Here is a 14024-nt window from a genome sequence, read left to right as displayed (position 1 = left end):
AATTTGTACGCCCTTTTGATGTCGGAGCCTAAGTGAAATATTTTCTGAAATACTTCAGTGGGCAGCTGGTTCCATATGGTATGCTATATGGTGATAGCAGTCAAACGCTCAGTGGATTCGCGAGTTGATTGATAATTCATATTCTACGTCGACGACCCAATCAACTATTCCATTATAGACAATCGATGTAGCATTTGACATAAAAAGTTATAACTAGCGTGATGTCTCTTCAATGTTACCACAGAATAGCAATGAGCATGTAAACTGTTTGATTACGCGCAAATACAACTTGTATTAAATAAAGAGATGCACCTTATTTAAAACACAAGAAACATTTATATCTATGGAAATAATTAAAGTAGTGAATATAGCTTTTAATATCGAGTAATTAATTTCCAGCCTTTAAAGACAATATAAACAAAATATATTGAAAATCGCGCTATCGGAAAAATAGGTCAATATAATAAAAAATGTGAAAGTTATTATTATAAATTTAAAATAGAGTATTAAGAGAATCGAAAAGAAATCGGTGTAAGTTTATTCATATTTATATGAATGATATAAATATGAATAAACTTACACCGATTATTTTAAGTGAATTCCATAAAGTAAGATTGGTATTGATATTGATTATTATGAAGTACTTATTTACATTTGTTTATTTTTATCACAGTGTTAATACAGTTTAACAGACAGCACAAAACATTATTGTTTTAAATATTTCAAACTGATTAAACTTTTATGAGAGAGAAGAGAAACTTAGATGGATAAGGCGGTATATCTCCCGTGTCGGGCCAGTCCTGAGATCAGCCATTTTTTGCGTCCATCTTTAGACGTAGTTCTCCTCAATTTGCTAACTCGACCGGCATTGCGCATTTTGCATCCATTTGCAGCTGTATGCTTTGTGATGTCATCGTACCATCTCGTCGGTGTGCAGCCAGGCCTTCTTCTTCCGAGTTATTTTGTTCTGCCGAGGAGGACAAGGAGTCTTGCCCACGTCCGCTATACGGGCGACATTTTAAGCTCAGAAGTCGTTATTAAATATTAATGATGTATACCAAATTAGCTGTGGAGTTTTATTTCAATTTTACAGCAATCTTACGATTTAAAACACATTCCCCACATTTTCTCGGTCCATTAATAGAAATTTACGACTGCATTAAGTAAATTGCTTGACCGACAAACCTGTAATTACGAGGCACAAACACCAAGAGCGCAAATTAAATGAAATTAGACTTTATTAGCGCGGCATAGGGTTGCGATTCATTATCCAATGTCAGATGCACTTTAACGTAGCGCTTAGCAAAGCAAAAATGTTTTATTGGAAATGCTTTTTACGCGATCCACGGAAAATAGGTTGAAAACTGTTGCTTATTTTTTCTGATATAAATTAAAAACATATTTTTAAATTACGAACACTAACTTTATTAGCGTTTTACGCGTTTTCTTTGACATTTTTCTCAAAATTTTCATTTCTTATCTCGCAAACATTACATAAAATATGTTATAAAATGGATATACATGTGTGAAAATGACATGTGAACTTATGAAGTAGCAGTACCAGACCGCAGTATCACACAACATTATTCATAATCTCACTATGTACAATTAATGTTTTGAAGTAAAAATACCAGTTATTTTTTAACTTTGGCAGTAACGATTTTCTTCAAATAGAATCTTGTTCTCAGTAGTATTCTTCATTACTGATAGTTGTCTCCCTATTCTTACCACCCTTACGATAGATATCTCTTCACTTTTAAAAAAAACACTTTTTTACGGATTATAGTAATGTAAATTGTATTTAAACTTATAATTATTTAGACATAATTTTAAATTTAAACCGACCCCTTTACCCTACATCTTTTCGTCGATACCAACTCCGGGGAAATAAATAGAGATAATACAACAATTTTCTACAGCTGTGATACTTTTTGACATTTAACACCTTTGTTTTCAGTCACCGTGACCACGCACGCTGTAAAGCACGCGAAACGTCGGTTTAAATTTAAAATTATGTCTAAATAATTATGAGTTTAAATACAATAAAACATAAGTATAATCCGTAAAGAAGTGTTTTCTTAAAAAGTGTAAAAGTTATGTTAATAAAAGACAATACTATCTCTTCACTGTGTTCGGTCTGTAGCTCAGCTATTTTGGGACTCATGAGAATCGTGACTTGGGCACACCAGCAGGTTGGCGATCTGTCCCGCGGCCTTTTGACTTCCGACTAAAACCTGTTTGTCCAGGGTATCTGGTTCGTTACGGGCGATATGACCAGAGTAAGTAATCATCCAAGATTGATTGGTTAAAAAAAAAGAATCAAATAGTTATATTTATGTACTCAGTATAGTATATGTTTATATCTGGGTTTTATTCCCATACAATTTTATTATGGTTTATTTATTTTTATGTTTGATTTTCATATCAGATCAGAAGCCCAGGACCAAAATTGTAGAAACATTTTGTCTGGTTCTTAAGAAGTCTGCGGTTGTAGTCTCTTTGGGAATAAGACTTAAATTATCTGCAAACTGATTTTTTTAAAGCTGATTTATTATCTGTATCGTACTATAAATGTCAAATTAGATAAAACCCAACACAACATTATTTCTACTCGTCTGTGAAATAATCGTTCCTAAAACAAACATTTGTAATTAAAATTAAGAACAAGCTAGCAAAGACAGCTCTTAAATATGAAATTAATTAATGTTTTTTTTCAAAGTCCTTAAAAGATTACATATTCATAAACATAATTTACCTTCAAATGACTAATGTATTCCTATCACTGCCGTGTTACTTTATAAATAAAGGCAAAAACTTTCGTTAAGTAATTTATGTATTTATTGAGGTCTTCAAAAATAAAACAGCAGCATAATTGTATAAAACATACAAAACACACAAACATGTAAACAATACAATAACAATTATTTAAAACATACTGTATACAAAGACTGTTGTAGACTTCGGCCTACGACTCTCATCCCTGAGATAGTAAGTTCAAACCCCGACTGTGCACCAATGGTCTTTCAGTATATGTACGATTAACACTTACTCGTACGGCGATGAAAACATCGTGACAAAATCATCATGTAGGAAATGTATGGTGATTGGCCTATTAGAGAAACAAATGATCATAAAACAGGTACATATGCCTTGCCTTTGTCTATACTATAACCAATAAAGAACCTTTTTTCTTAAAATTAAATACTTATTACATCATAATCAGGTGATCGCTGTAATTATACTTGACAAATAATAATAATAATTATAACCAGCTGCCCACTGAAGTATTTCCAAAAAAAATCGATTGTGGATCGATGTCGTGATGACTATACGAGTGGCCATGAGCGGCGACTAGGTGCGCCGTGTCCTCCCTGTTATACATTAAAAAAATACCAGTACTATTAAAGATTTCTTCATTTAACTCATATTAAAGTAAGCAATCAGTATCTCATCCCAAATTAATTTTAATCAGAGAACATTAAACCCTTAGCGACAATAAACAAAACAGGTACGTTACATGTAAAAGTTTTTAAATCTAATTTATATTCATAGCCCTGAAGGCCTCATGAATACGCCCACATATCACAAAGGCAATCAATTTACGTCTGGATCACGTGCGCATAAGAAAAGAAATCATTTATATGAAATGACGACACAACACTTTCTAGTTGATATTTCCTTATAAAACTAAGTTCTACACTATAAATATAAAACAATATCAAATAAATTACATCGAACTATAATTTTGTTGCATAAGGGTCAATCTTAGACGAATTAAGGATATAATGTTCAACATTAAATTAAGAGGCATCCTTTTGAGATTTGCTGTAAACAAAAAGTAATTAAAAGAAATAGGTAGTAGTGTTTTTTCATCCGAGTTACCAATACCATTTACGTAAGCTATTTAATACCTCCGACCACTACACAGGGAATTATCTAGAAAATATTTATATATAAAAAAAGGTAACTCTTAACACCAAGTACGACTGCCACATTTCAAAAACCTATTGCATTTGACGTACGGAAATCGTCTGAGTTTTCTCCTACATAGCTGGGAGCGTACTATTCTCTGGCGCTGCAAGCTACTCCACACAAGTGAATATGTGCTTATACCACATGGCTTAAGGACGAAGAATGATTCCTGTGATGCGTTAATATGTAAATAATTCAGTAAAATCAGATGATTAATTTTGTTCATAAAAAGCCAAAAAAGGTTATCAATTCGTTTATATAGTCGCATAACTACGTCTTCCGCAGACCAGTCAGCAACTACCGACTTTTTAAAAATGATCTAATATCTTTATATCCCGGATATAAAAATAAAACATTTAATTTTTTGTTATAAACCAAGACTAAACAATCAATAATAAATCAGTGGCGCTACAACCGTGTTGAGGGCCTCAGATATCTGTATCTGTTACATGATCATTTTTTTAATCTAATAGGCAAGTAGGTGATCAGACTTCCCTGCCACCACGTCGACGTTTTCAGTCCAAGGCACATGGTTCGCTGGCGATGTTTTCCTTCATTTGGGGAAATGTAAAATAAAATATAAAGTCGATGGGTGCACAGCTGGGGATCGAACCTACGACCTCAGAGATGTTGGAGTCGCACACTGTAGCCAGACTCAACTGCTCAAAAGATAAGAAAAATATTGTTATTTCATATTTTTTGTGTTTTAAAAAGGATTTTTATAAATTAATGTTTTGAAGATAAACAGCTGTTATAAACGGTTTGAGGTTTTCTTCTAAGAACAGAATCTTATCTTAGAAACGTTAACAAATTTATTACACATTCAAATTTTATCTGGTTTAACTTTGGTGAGCTTTAATACAAAAACTTTTATTTATTTTGAAAAAGCTAAATTATATTCTTAGTATTAAGTCTCAAAAGCTTTTTACACTGAAAACAATGAAAGTACACTTTTAATAAAACGTTATTAACACTGTTGCGAGTCAACTTACTTAACCGCAAAAAGTAAAATAATTATCAAAAGGACAATTTATAATATAAAATATTTTCCTTTTAAAATAGTTGATGGTAAAGCAATGAAAGGTTCTTACGACATATCCTTGGAACTTTAGTGCTATTCCAATTTAAAGGGAAAGCTAATCGCAGCGAAGAGTTTGAAGGATCTAAAAGGATTTTCGACCCTTGATCGAAGGAGTTTATAGAGCATAAAACAAACGAGGCCGGCCGCAGGTGAAGGCTGCCTCGGGGGAGCGATACTCCTGATTGGACCGATTGAACTGACTCGGCATCTTTACCGAACCTTGCCCTATACATTTTAAATATTTCAATTTACAGTACTTTTTCTTCAGCTGTACTTTGAAAGACAGTACAGAGATATTGATAATCGACTGTACGCTAAGTCTCACTTCTATATGTCAAAACGTGAGGTTTTGATATGTGTCTTGAGTAGTTAAAGAGTTATCGCACTAACTAAAAAAAATAAAATACGTTTATTTTGGAACATAAGATCATCATGGTATCACTTATTCCACGTCATTAAATTTGAGCCCGTTGGCATCTCTACTCACGGCAAAGAAGACAGAGGGTGTTGGCCGAGAGAAAAAGCTGGCGTAAAAAACTCTCGGTACTCTTTTGAGTAACTATTGAGTTAAATAAGTTTCAGATTCTTCTTTTTATTCAGGTCATCCTGCTAAGAGAAATATAAACATACTTATAATCAATTAGACAAATCATGTAAATTCATAATATTGTTCGTAAAAATAAATCAGCCTACTTAATACATATAAATATTATCAACAGCACTGGTCTCTTTTAGTCACAAATTGAACACAATTTAACAGATAGAGACGAAATATCAATTAATTAAAAAGAAAGCAATGCTAATTTGGTTGTATGAAAAAAAGAGAATAAAGTTTTCATACAACAAAATTTTATATGTTTGCGCATCAGATTGCAAAAGATTTGTCCAATTTTGTGATCTTTCATTAAAAATTCACTTTAAAGTATTATATAAATTGTTTCAAAAGATTTTTAAATCCACGTTCATGTAAATAGGTAAATAATAAATTGTTATTTCCTGTCAACTGAAATACAGGAAATTACTTTGTGTATAAGACAGTCAGTTTGCATAAAACATTTTCTCCCTCGTCGATCTCTGTACAAAATAGAAGTCTCCCTAATCAAAGGACAAACGCTGGTGCGAGCAATATTTGCATACTCCTTGTTTGATCTCACCAGAAATTCAAAGAGAAAATTTATTCCATCAATTATTTCTTAAACCTTCAAATTATTGATGCTGATTTGATATTCCTTTAAGAAACTATTTATTAGCACAGTAACTTTAAATAGTGACCAATATCCCTATACATACGAAGACAAATGTTCCTAAACGAATTTATGCTTATTTTTACATATTAGTTACGTAGTACGTAAATTCTCACTGAACACGACTAACAACGTGAAGGTCATTAAATAATTTAAATTTTTATATAAAAGAAATAAAATGTTGTGGCGCTACAACCTACCAATCATTTAGATCTGAGCCTTCAGATTTTTTACTCAGGAACTGTTCAAGTATGACGTAAGCACTATAGGGGGGAGGAGGTCTTTGAATTTTTGACATATTACCTATTGTCTATGCTTGAAAACGAAATGCATCTTAGAGGATTTCTACAAAAAATTAATATGTTTGTGTTTGTGCGAAACGTCGGTTTAAATTTAAAATTATGTACAAATAATTATAAGTTTAAATATAATAATACATATCTATAATCCGTTAAAAAAGTGTTTTTCTTTAAATGTTTGTGTTTTGTTATTTTTGAGAGCTTTACCTTTGCTGACAAGTGGAGGGGGGGGGGGATAAATTACAGTAAATCTGTAGTACTTGAAAGGCCCTAAGTAGTATTCTTATGTGCCTGATGTACACAGATTTTTTAGATCTCTGGCATGTCGGATTCATCACGATCTTTTCAGCTGTTTTCTTTTTCATCGAACGAGCGAGTGTTAAATACATACATATATTTTATAATAAAATTTGTTCACAGTTCGGTCGAACCTAACTCCCAAGAGATGAAATCCCACGATGAACCCACTAACTCAACACTGCTCCTCCAACCAATTCACATATATGCAAAAGTTCCCTTTATATGTACAAAACATATATGTACAATAAATTTTAATAAATCTCAGATTTCAAGTAGAAAATAACGACTCAAATTAAATTTAACAGTATGAGAAACTAGAAGTTTTACAAATCCTTAGTGCTACCTGAATAGTATTTCTTTAGAATACAATAGATGGCTTATCCACACGAACCAATGGCCGCCTTATAAGGCATTGCATGATGGCTATTAAACCTTACGGACATTTTCTATATTGTATCGTTACAATACAAGCTTACGTATTTGGGATAAGTTCACCTGCAAGAGAAACATATTGACTTGTCGGCGAATGGTCAGTGTTTTTTTTATATTTTTACGTACATCGCTTCGCTAATATGAAAGTGACTTTATCACATGAATGTACTTTAATTTCCTGAGACTATATTCCATGGGTTGACGAATCAGGTGCTACAAGCTGAAAAACTCTTCATTTTCTTACTTAAATTTGCTGAACTATTCATTTTATCATTCTGTGTTCAGGGTGTGTCATTAAGCAATTCAGAATTTGTCAGAGCAATGTTTTCTATCGGCTTAGTTCGTTTTTCTTCATATAGTACATACAGCAAACAGCCAGGCAACTCTCTGATGCTAAGTGATATGGACTCTCACATTGCCACAAGTGCTTTGCCGTTTTTTAAGAATGAGTATGCTCTGTTTTTTAAAAACACTAAATCGATGGTATGCCCTTACTAATTTTGAGTGTTATCTATAATAAGATTTAATATGTATAATAATTTAGGATTGTACATTAGCTAGCCTCATACATATCGAAATAATACCGAAGACAAGGATTCCCTAAGATAATATAAACTTGATTATATCTTATATTATCTGTAACTTAGCTTACTAGAAATTGATCTTAAAACTTAGATTTTTACATATTACAAAAGTATGATAGAGATAAAGCAGTCGTGGGTTCGATTCCCGGCTATGTCTAAAACTCGCTTGTTAACCCGGAAAACCGGTGTGTCAAAATCCTGAAAGAAGGTTGATCACTAGTATATAAAATAAAAACGATTAATTAGATACTGATAAATAAAATATCTGACGCCCTGGATTTAGCTCCTTAGTTATTATTATAACTCATTTCCGTCTATGTCATTATAATATCTTCGTTAATATTGCAAACAGAAACAATTCATCAAACTAATCTTTACTATGAAATTAATTGACCTTCACTGAGGTTATATGCAATTTCTTAAGGAAGATTTTATTAGAGGAAATGCCCAATCTTAATAATCCAATAAAGTTGTCGTTGTAATAAAGGAAAAACAAAAATATCGCGGCGTTTTCCTGGAGATGCCGTCTTTAATCTAACCCACCTTAATTCGCTAGTAGTTTCTGCTATATGTGCATAAATCACTGGATTGGACTATTATTCATACTGTGTTGAGTTTTCATTTGACATAATAATTTTTATTTTATATGAGACTTGGTTATGTACTTCTTGCACTTTACCTATCATATTTTTTTTAGATTTTTTCCTTTCTAGGGTTTTCTGGAAGAGATCTGTTGTTAGATATTAGACCGGCTATTGCAGCCCTTATAATTTTTAAGTTAGTTTTATTTCAATGTTTCGAAATGTAAATAAATAAAATAATGAAAAAAGAAATGAACTTCCACATTGCATAGCATTTAACAAGTTTCAGAGAATGACTGCAGAACTTGAGTAATTGCAGATACCAACTGAGATAAAGAGAAGATTGTATGAAAAATAAATGAACAATTGTATTCTTTCCATAGACAAAATTAAGGTTTTATATATTTTTGCTATCCTATTCTAACGTCTGTTTATTAAATATATTTTATTCAACTAAAACATCAGCTAATTCGAATTGTATACAGTTGATAGTATTTGTATTTTTTATCTTTCCACAATTTTAATAGGAATTTTAATGATGCATCAGTTAATACTTGGCAAAAAAATCAGAATGCTGTCATTCATGATCAACGCCAATTTTGATAAAGTCATTTTAATATCCGTAGCCGCTAATTTCGTAATGAGTGGAAATGAAACGAGTATTAGAGAATCAGCTAGCCTAGTAATAGTAATGATAAAATAATACAAGAATTGTCTATGGTGATGATATCAATATATTATGTCAAATTCTACATTTCTCATAAGACAAAAATATGCGTTTAGAATGTACCAACATATTTTTGTACCATTTTTTTGGAAATAAAAAAAGCAATTACCAAGTTAGCGTTATTTTTTAAAGTTCTTTTAATAAATTTATTAATAATTTTAATATCATGAGAAAAAATGAAACAAGTCTAGGGTATTTAAATTATTACATCTATGTTGCTACATTTCCGAGTCTCATTTTGAAGCTGCGACAAACCATTCAGATACAAATGAAATTTCTTTGAATTCGCAGACAGAGCCGATCCTCATTACGTCACTGCTGCTTCGTGGAAGGAAAATAAACGCAAGGATTTTTATACATTATAAAAGCAATTGTAGCTAAATTATAGCAGCTTTAGCTCCCATTGTATATAATATTTCATCTAATTTAATCTCGTATCGTTACATTCAAATTTCAAAAGCGCCAAAACGCTTACTTTTAAATTAAGATTATCGAAATTTGAAAAAGGTTTCATAATAACATCACAGCTCATTTATATTATTGACAATTGTCACTTCCACCAATTTTATACTATGAAAAATTTATTATTATTTGCTCGGAGGCGCGCCGTTTCTATAGACAATGTTACATATTAAATTCTACTGATCTGTGGTTGCGCGACTTTTAGCGCCATTTGTACATTTTGTGATATGTGAGAGTGTATGAATATGTACATTAATAATAAGAATAATATTATAACTCTTAATAAAAGATACTCTTATTATAATGTTATTCATCCGATTGCCCGAAAAATGACCCATATGTCATAAATAAGATGTAAAAATGTAAAGGTTTAAATAAATCACGAATCCATCCAAGACTTTCAGTGCAGTATAATATCGTGACGGTATTGTGACGGTTATAGACGATCATATATGTTACGTTATGTAAAAATTCATAACACGATATAATTACCAGCGGTAACATTTTCACAGATTTTCCACTCGAATATCCCAAAACCTTGTTACCCGAAACTGTCTGCAACATTACCTTGCCGCAAAAATCTTTGGATGCATTAAAGAAATTACATTTCGTATTCGATTTAGTGTCACCATAAAATGTGTATAGTCAGGGATTAGGTTTATGCAAATCAGTCTAGATTGCAAGACGTATCCAATCTAGACAAATTAGTTATGCAATGAGATTTTGAGTAGATATATTTTGCTAACCGTGTTTAAGTTTATGAAAATTAACATCGAATCTGTTGCTTAATAAATCATCTTACTTATTATTTAACTGTAATCATTATTACCTTATTCCTGAGGTATAGGATACAAAAAATATACATCCATCCATATTATCTATGATATATAAAATAGTGATTAGGAGTCTCTCCGCGCGAAAAAAGTTAAGCTTCGTTATGTGGAAATAAAAATAGGAAGGGGTAAAATTTTTTTTTAATAGAAAACAAATTGTTCTTTAAGACAAACTTTATTACCATTGTTTACAATACAATTGCTCGCATAATTTAATTATGTTTTTCGAGTGAAATAATTTCTAATAAATAACTAAAGTAACATACGAAATGTTTGAGTTCTATTTTTTCTACGTAATGTCACAACCCCCTCCACGGTAGCGTTAAACGTTTAACGCAACCTTGTTGGAAGTCGCATTAGAAGTTTCACTACAAAATATACAGTATTTACAATATTCTTAACCAATATCAATTTAGTCATAATTATTATTGATAAATAAAAAATCTAAACAATTTTCACAATTTTGGTACCGTATAATGCTGGCAGAATTTCCTCGTTCCGTGGTTTCTGTGAGCCTTCTGACAATGTAAGTGTCTATCGGCGGTATCACTTAATAACAGGGGATCCTCCCGTTTGCCCTATTATTAAAAAAAATGACATTACTTTAGTAGAACGTGTTTATCCTTAATATATAAATATTTACATATTATACTCGTATAATGCAAATATGTCTGATATTTAACAGAACAAATTGATACACAAGGCTGTGTGGATTTCATCTAATAATCCCACGATTGAATTCGAATCGATTGAATTTATCCGGTTATTCGATTACAATCACTAGATACTAATTGGATAAATATGTATTGTATTTAACTACATATACGGATATGTTTTTAAATTTCTTTTTATTTCTCGCTATTAATAAGTCTAGTCTAGGAAATCATTTTCTTTATTTCCCATTCTATATTTTTTAATATTACATTGTTACTTTAAAATCAGGCGGGAACTAAACAAATTTTCGCTGTAACAGGTTCCACAGACTAATTCAAAGATTACAGACTATACACGTGGAATAACATTCGACAAATGTACGTACCTTGTCCTAATACAGCTCTAAGCCAGTGCTTTCAATTAATCAGTGTATGAAACTTAACCATCTATAACATTAATTAAGCATCGCACGTATTGACGTATATTGAATCTGTTTCACCAACAGTTTCTCTGTAAATTACTCTAAGCTGCAAAGGTATTAGAACTGAAGGTTTCATTAACCTGCACGCAAATTGAAATAGGTTATTGTATGTATGTGAGTATTTTTAAATTATTTAAAATAAATTAAACTGGTAACACAAGAAATATTGTTTATTTTATTGTCGTTGGTTAATGAGACAATTCAGTTAAATAAAACATTTTATTTGATTTTCTTTCTCGCTGAATACAATTGTGCAAAAAAGCAATAGAGACGTCGAGTTAATATATGTAATAAAATTGTCTTTAATCGTAAAGACTCTAATGACATTTTATGTATAAAACAATAGTAGTGCTTACTTGAATTAGCCACTCATTGGCATAATCTATCGAACAAATGGTACGGCGATAGTTTTGACGGAAGTGCCCCCAAGGCCTTTGATAGAGTAATGATGATCCTTGATTTGAGAACGGGCAGTAAATGTAAATTTAGAAGCATTTTTTTTACTGACGTTCACAAGTAAACTTACTTACACGACGAAATCTTAACTGTGAATCAATCCCTTTGAAAGTATAAGGTTTCTTCTCCCTAAAGGTAATTGTTTTTTTCCATTTGAATTCAGGATCAGAACAAGCTTACTCGTGAATTTCTTATTCAACTAAAGTTAGATAAAGTTTTAAAACAACAATTTGTATACTGAAATAGATGTAATAAAACATACTTTGTACTGAATATGTGGCCAAGAAATATGTGATTTTTCTTTTATACGATTTTTATTGTGTTAAACAAACAATTAATATGTATTTATAAATTATAGAACTAGTACAGTGAAATCGTTTTGGAAATATTTAAATGTTGTATGTCATCAATGTTCTTGTATGACTAAAATGACTTCACCAACAATAATGTTAGTGATCTCGTTAGTACATATCATCAGCGTTAGTGCTCACAATAGTGAAAGCGATTGCGATCCTGCTTTCAATGTTGACTTTTTAAACTCCATCCTAAGGTTGCTACATTAGTGCTACGAATAGTGATTGTAATTATATAATCAACTACCCACTGAAGTATTTCCGAACCAATACAATGTGCTGACGAATCGTAAAAGGCGGTCTGATAAGTGTTTTCACACTGAAAGTGTCCATGTGCGATCACTTAAATTCAGGAGTATGACCAATGTTCTATAAAAACAATTCAAACGTGTCGCTTTGCTATCAGAAGTTACAGAGTAACCTTTATAACAAAAAGATATTTTTGTTTTGTTTTGTTTTATTTATTAGGAAATTGCCCTCAAAAGCTTAACATCGCCCGCTTTATAGCCACAAAACAAACTCAACTCCGAGAACAAGTAACGAGGAAACCGTAAAAATTGTGCAGCATGTCGTTAACAAACACTCTTGTTACGTTTGTACTTATTCATTTTATACCAAGTTGGTAATATCACAAACGAAATATCGCTACGACTGGTATTTTTAAGAGCGGTTTACACAGTAATAGCCGATACATATTGCGAGTTGGTTTATTAGTATTTATGGTACAATTTTATTTTTTAAGAACTGGGAATTAGAAATGGGTACGCTCTTTTTTATACAATACTGGCCACAATGATCTTTCACTGATGAGATGCGGCCTATCGGAGGGCACGGCCTGTCCAGGAGATGCATATTTATGAGTACTAGCCGTCCCTTCTTTATGAGTATGAACTATGTTTTGTATAAAGGAATAACAGTTCTTTCTTGATTCTTCTTTTTTATATTCTACATTTGAAAATTCTCCAATGGACTTTTACGTGTATTGAACACGTGCTCATAATGGAAAATTTAAATTTAAATTAAAAATCTTGTTATACCATGACACGTCAAGCTAAGGAGGCATAGAACTCCATATAAATGGTATTACAATTAATAAATATATGAGACTATGACAAAAGTAAATTTGAAAAATGCAGAGTAAATTACAATATTCCATTCACTTTCAATTATTTTAAGGACTCGACTTTTGAAATAAGAATTGAAGAATGACAATTTTCTATTAAAAAACACTATTGAATACAAAAAACAAAAATACGTTTAATTTAATGTTAAGTCGATCGAACATTCGAAACATACCATTTGTTGGTATTGAATATCGTATAGAATTATCGAAAACATAATTCCTCGAAATTCTAGATAATCTTCTATTGTTGTAATACCAGCACATGAGCGAAATTATTCCACAAAAGCGAATAATCAAGCTTACTGATTTGATTTTCATAGAAGAGACCTTAATAGTAATCCGTGGGTAACACAACAAAAATGTTTAGAACTGGCCAGTTAGAAACATTGCTAAAGAAAACTTTTTTGAATTCAAATTTAGAACTCTTTTGTAATCTAATGTA

The 14024-nt window shown here is 31.4% G+C and overlaps 1 long non-coding RNA gene across 1 annotated transcript; it reads right to left on the bottom strand.

The window, feature by feature from the left end:
* Positions 1 to 11563: 11563 nt before the first annotated feature.
* On the bottom strand, positions 11564 to 12287 carry LOC123689925. The gene is made up of 3 exons (XR_006750789.1): positions 12181 to 12287; positions 12007 to 12104; positions 11564 to 11730 (listed from the first exon to the last, which is right to left on the bottom strand). It is a non-coding gene; the product is annotated as an uncharacterized LOC123689925 (long non-coding RNA).
* Positions 12288 to 14024: the final 1737 nt, after the last annotated feature.

This window comes from Pieris rapae, chromosome 17 (genome assembly GCF_905147795.1).
Source record: "Pieris rapae chromosome 17, ilPieRapa1.1, whole genome shotgun sequence".
NCBI classification, from domain to species: domain Eukaryota; kingdom Metazoa; phylum Arthropoda; class Insecta; order Lepidoptera; family Pieridae; genus Pieris; species Pieris rapae.
This window is presented reverse-complemented; position numbering and strand designations above follow the sequence as displayed.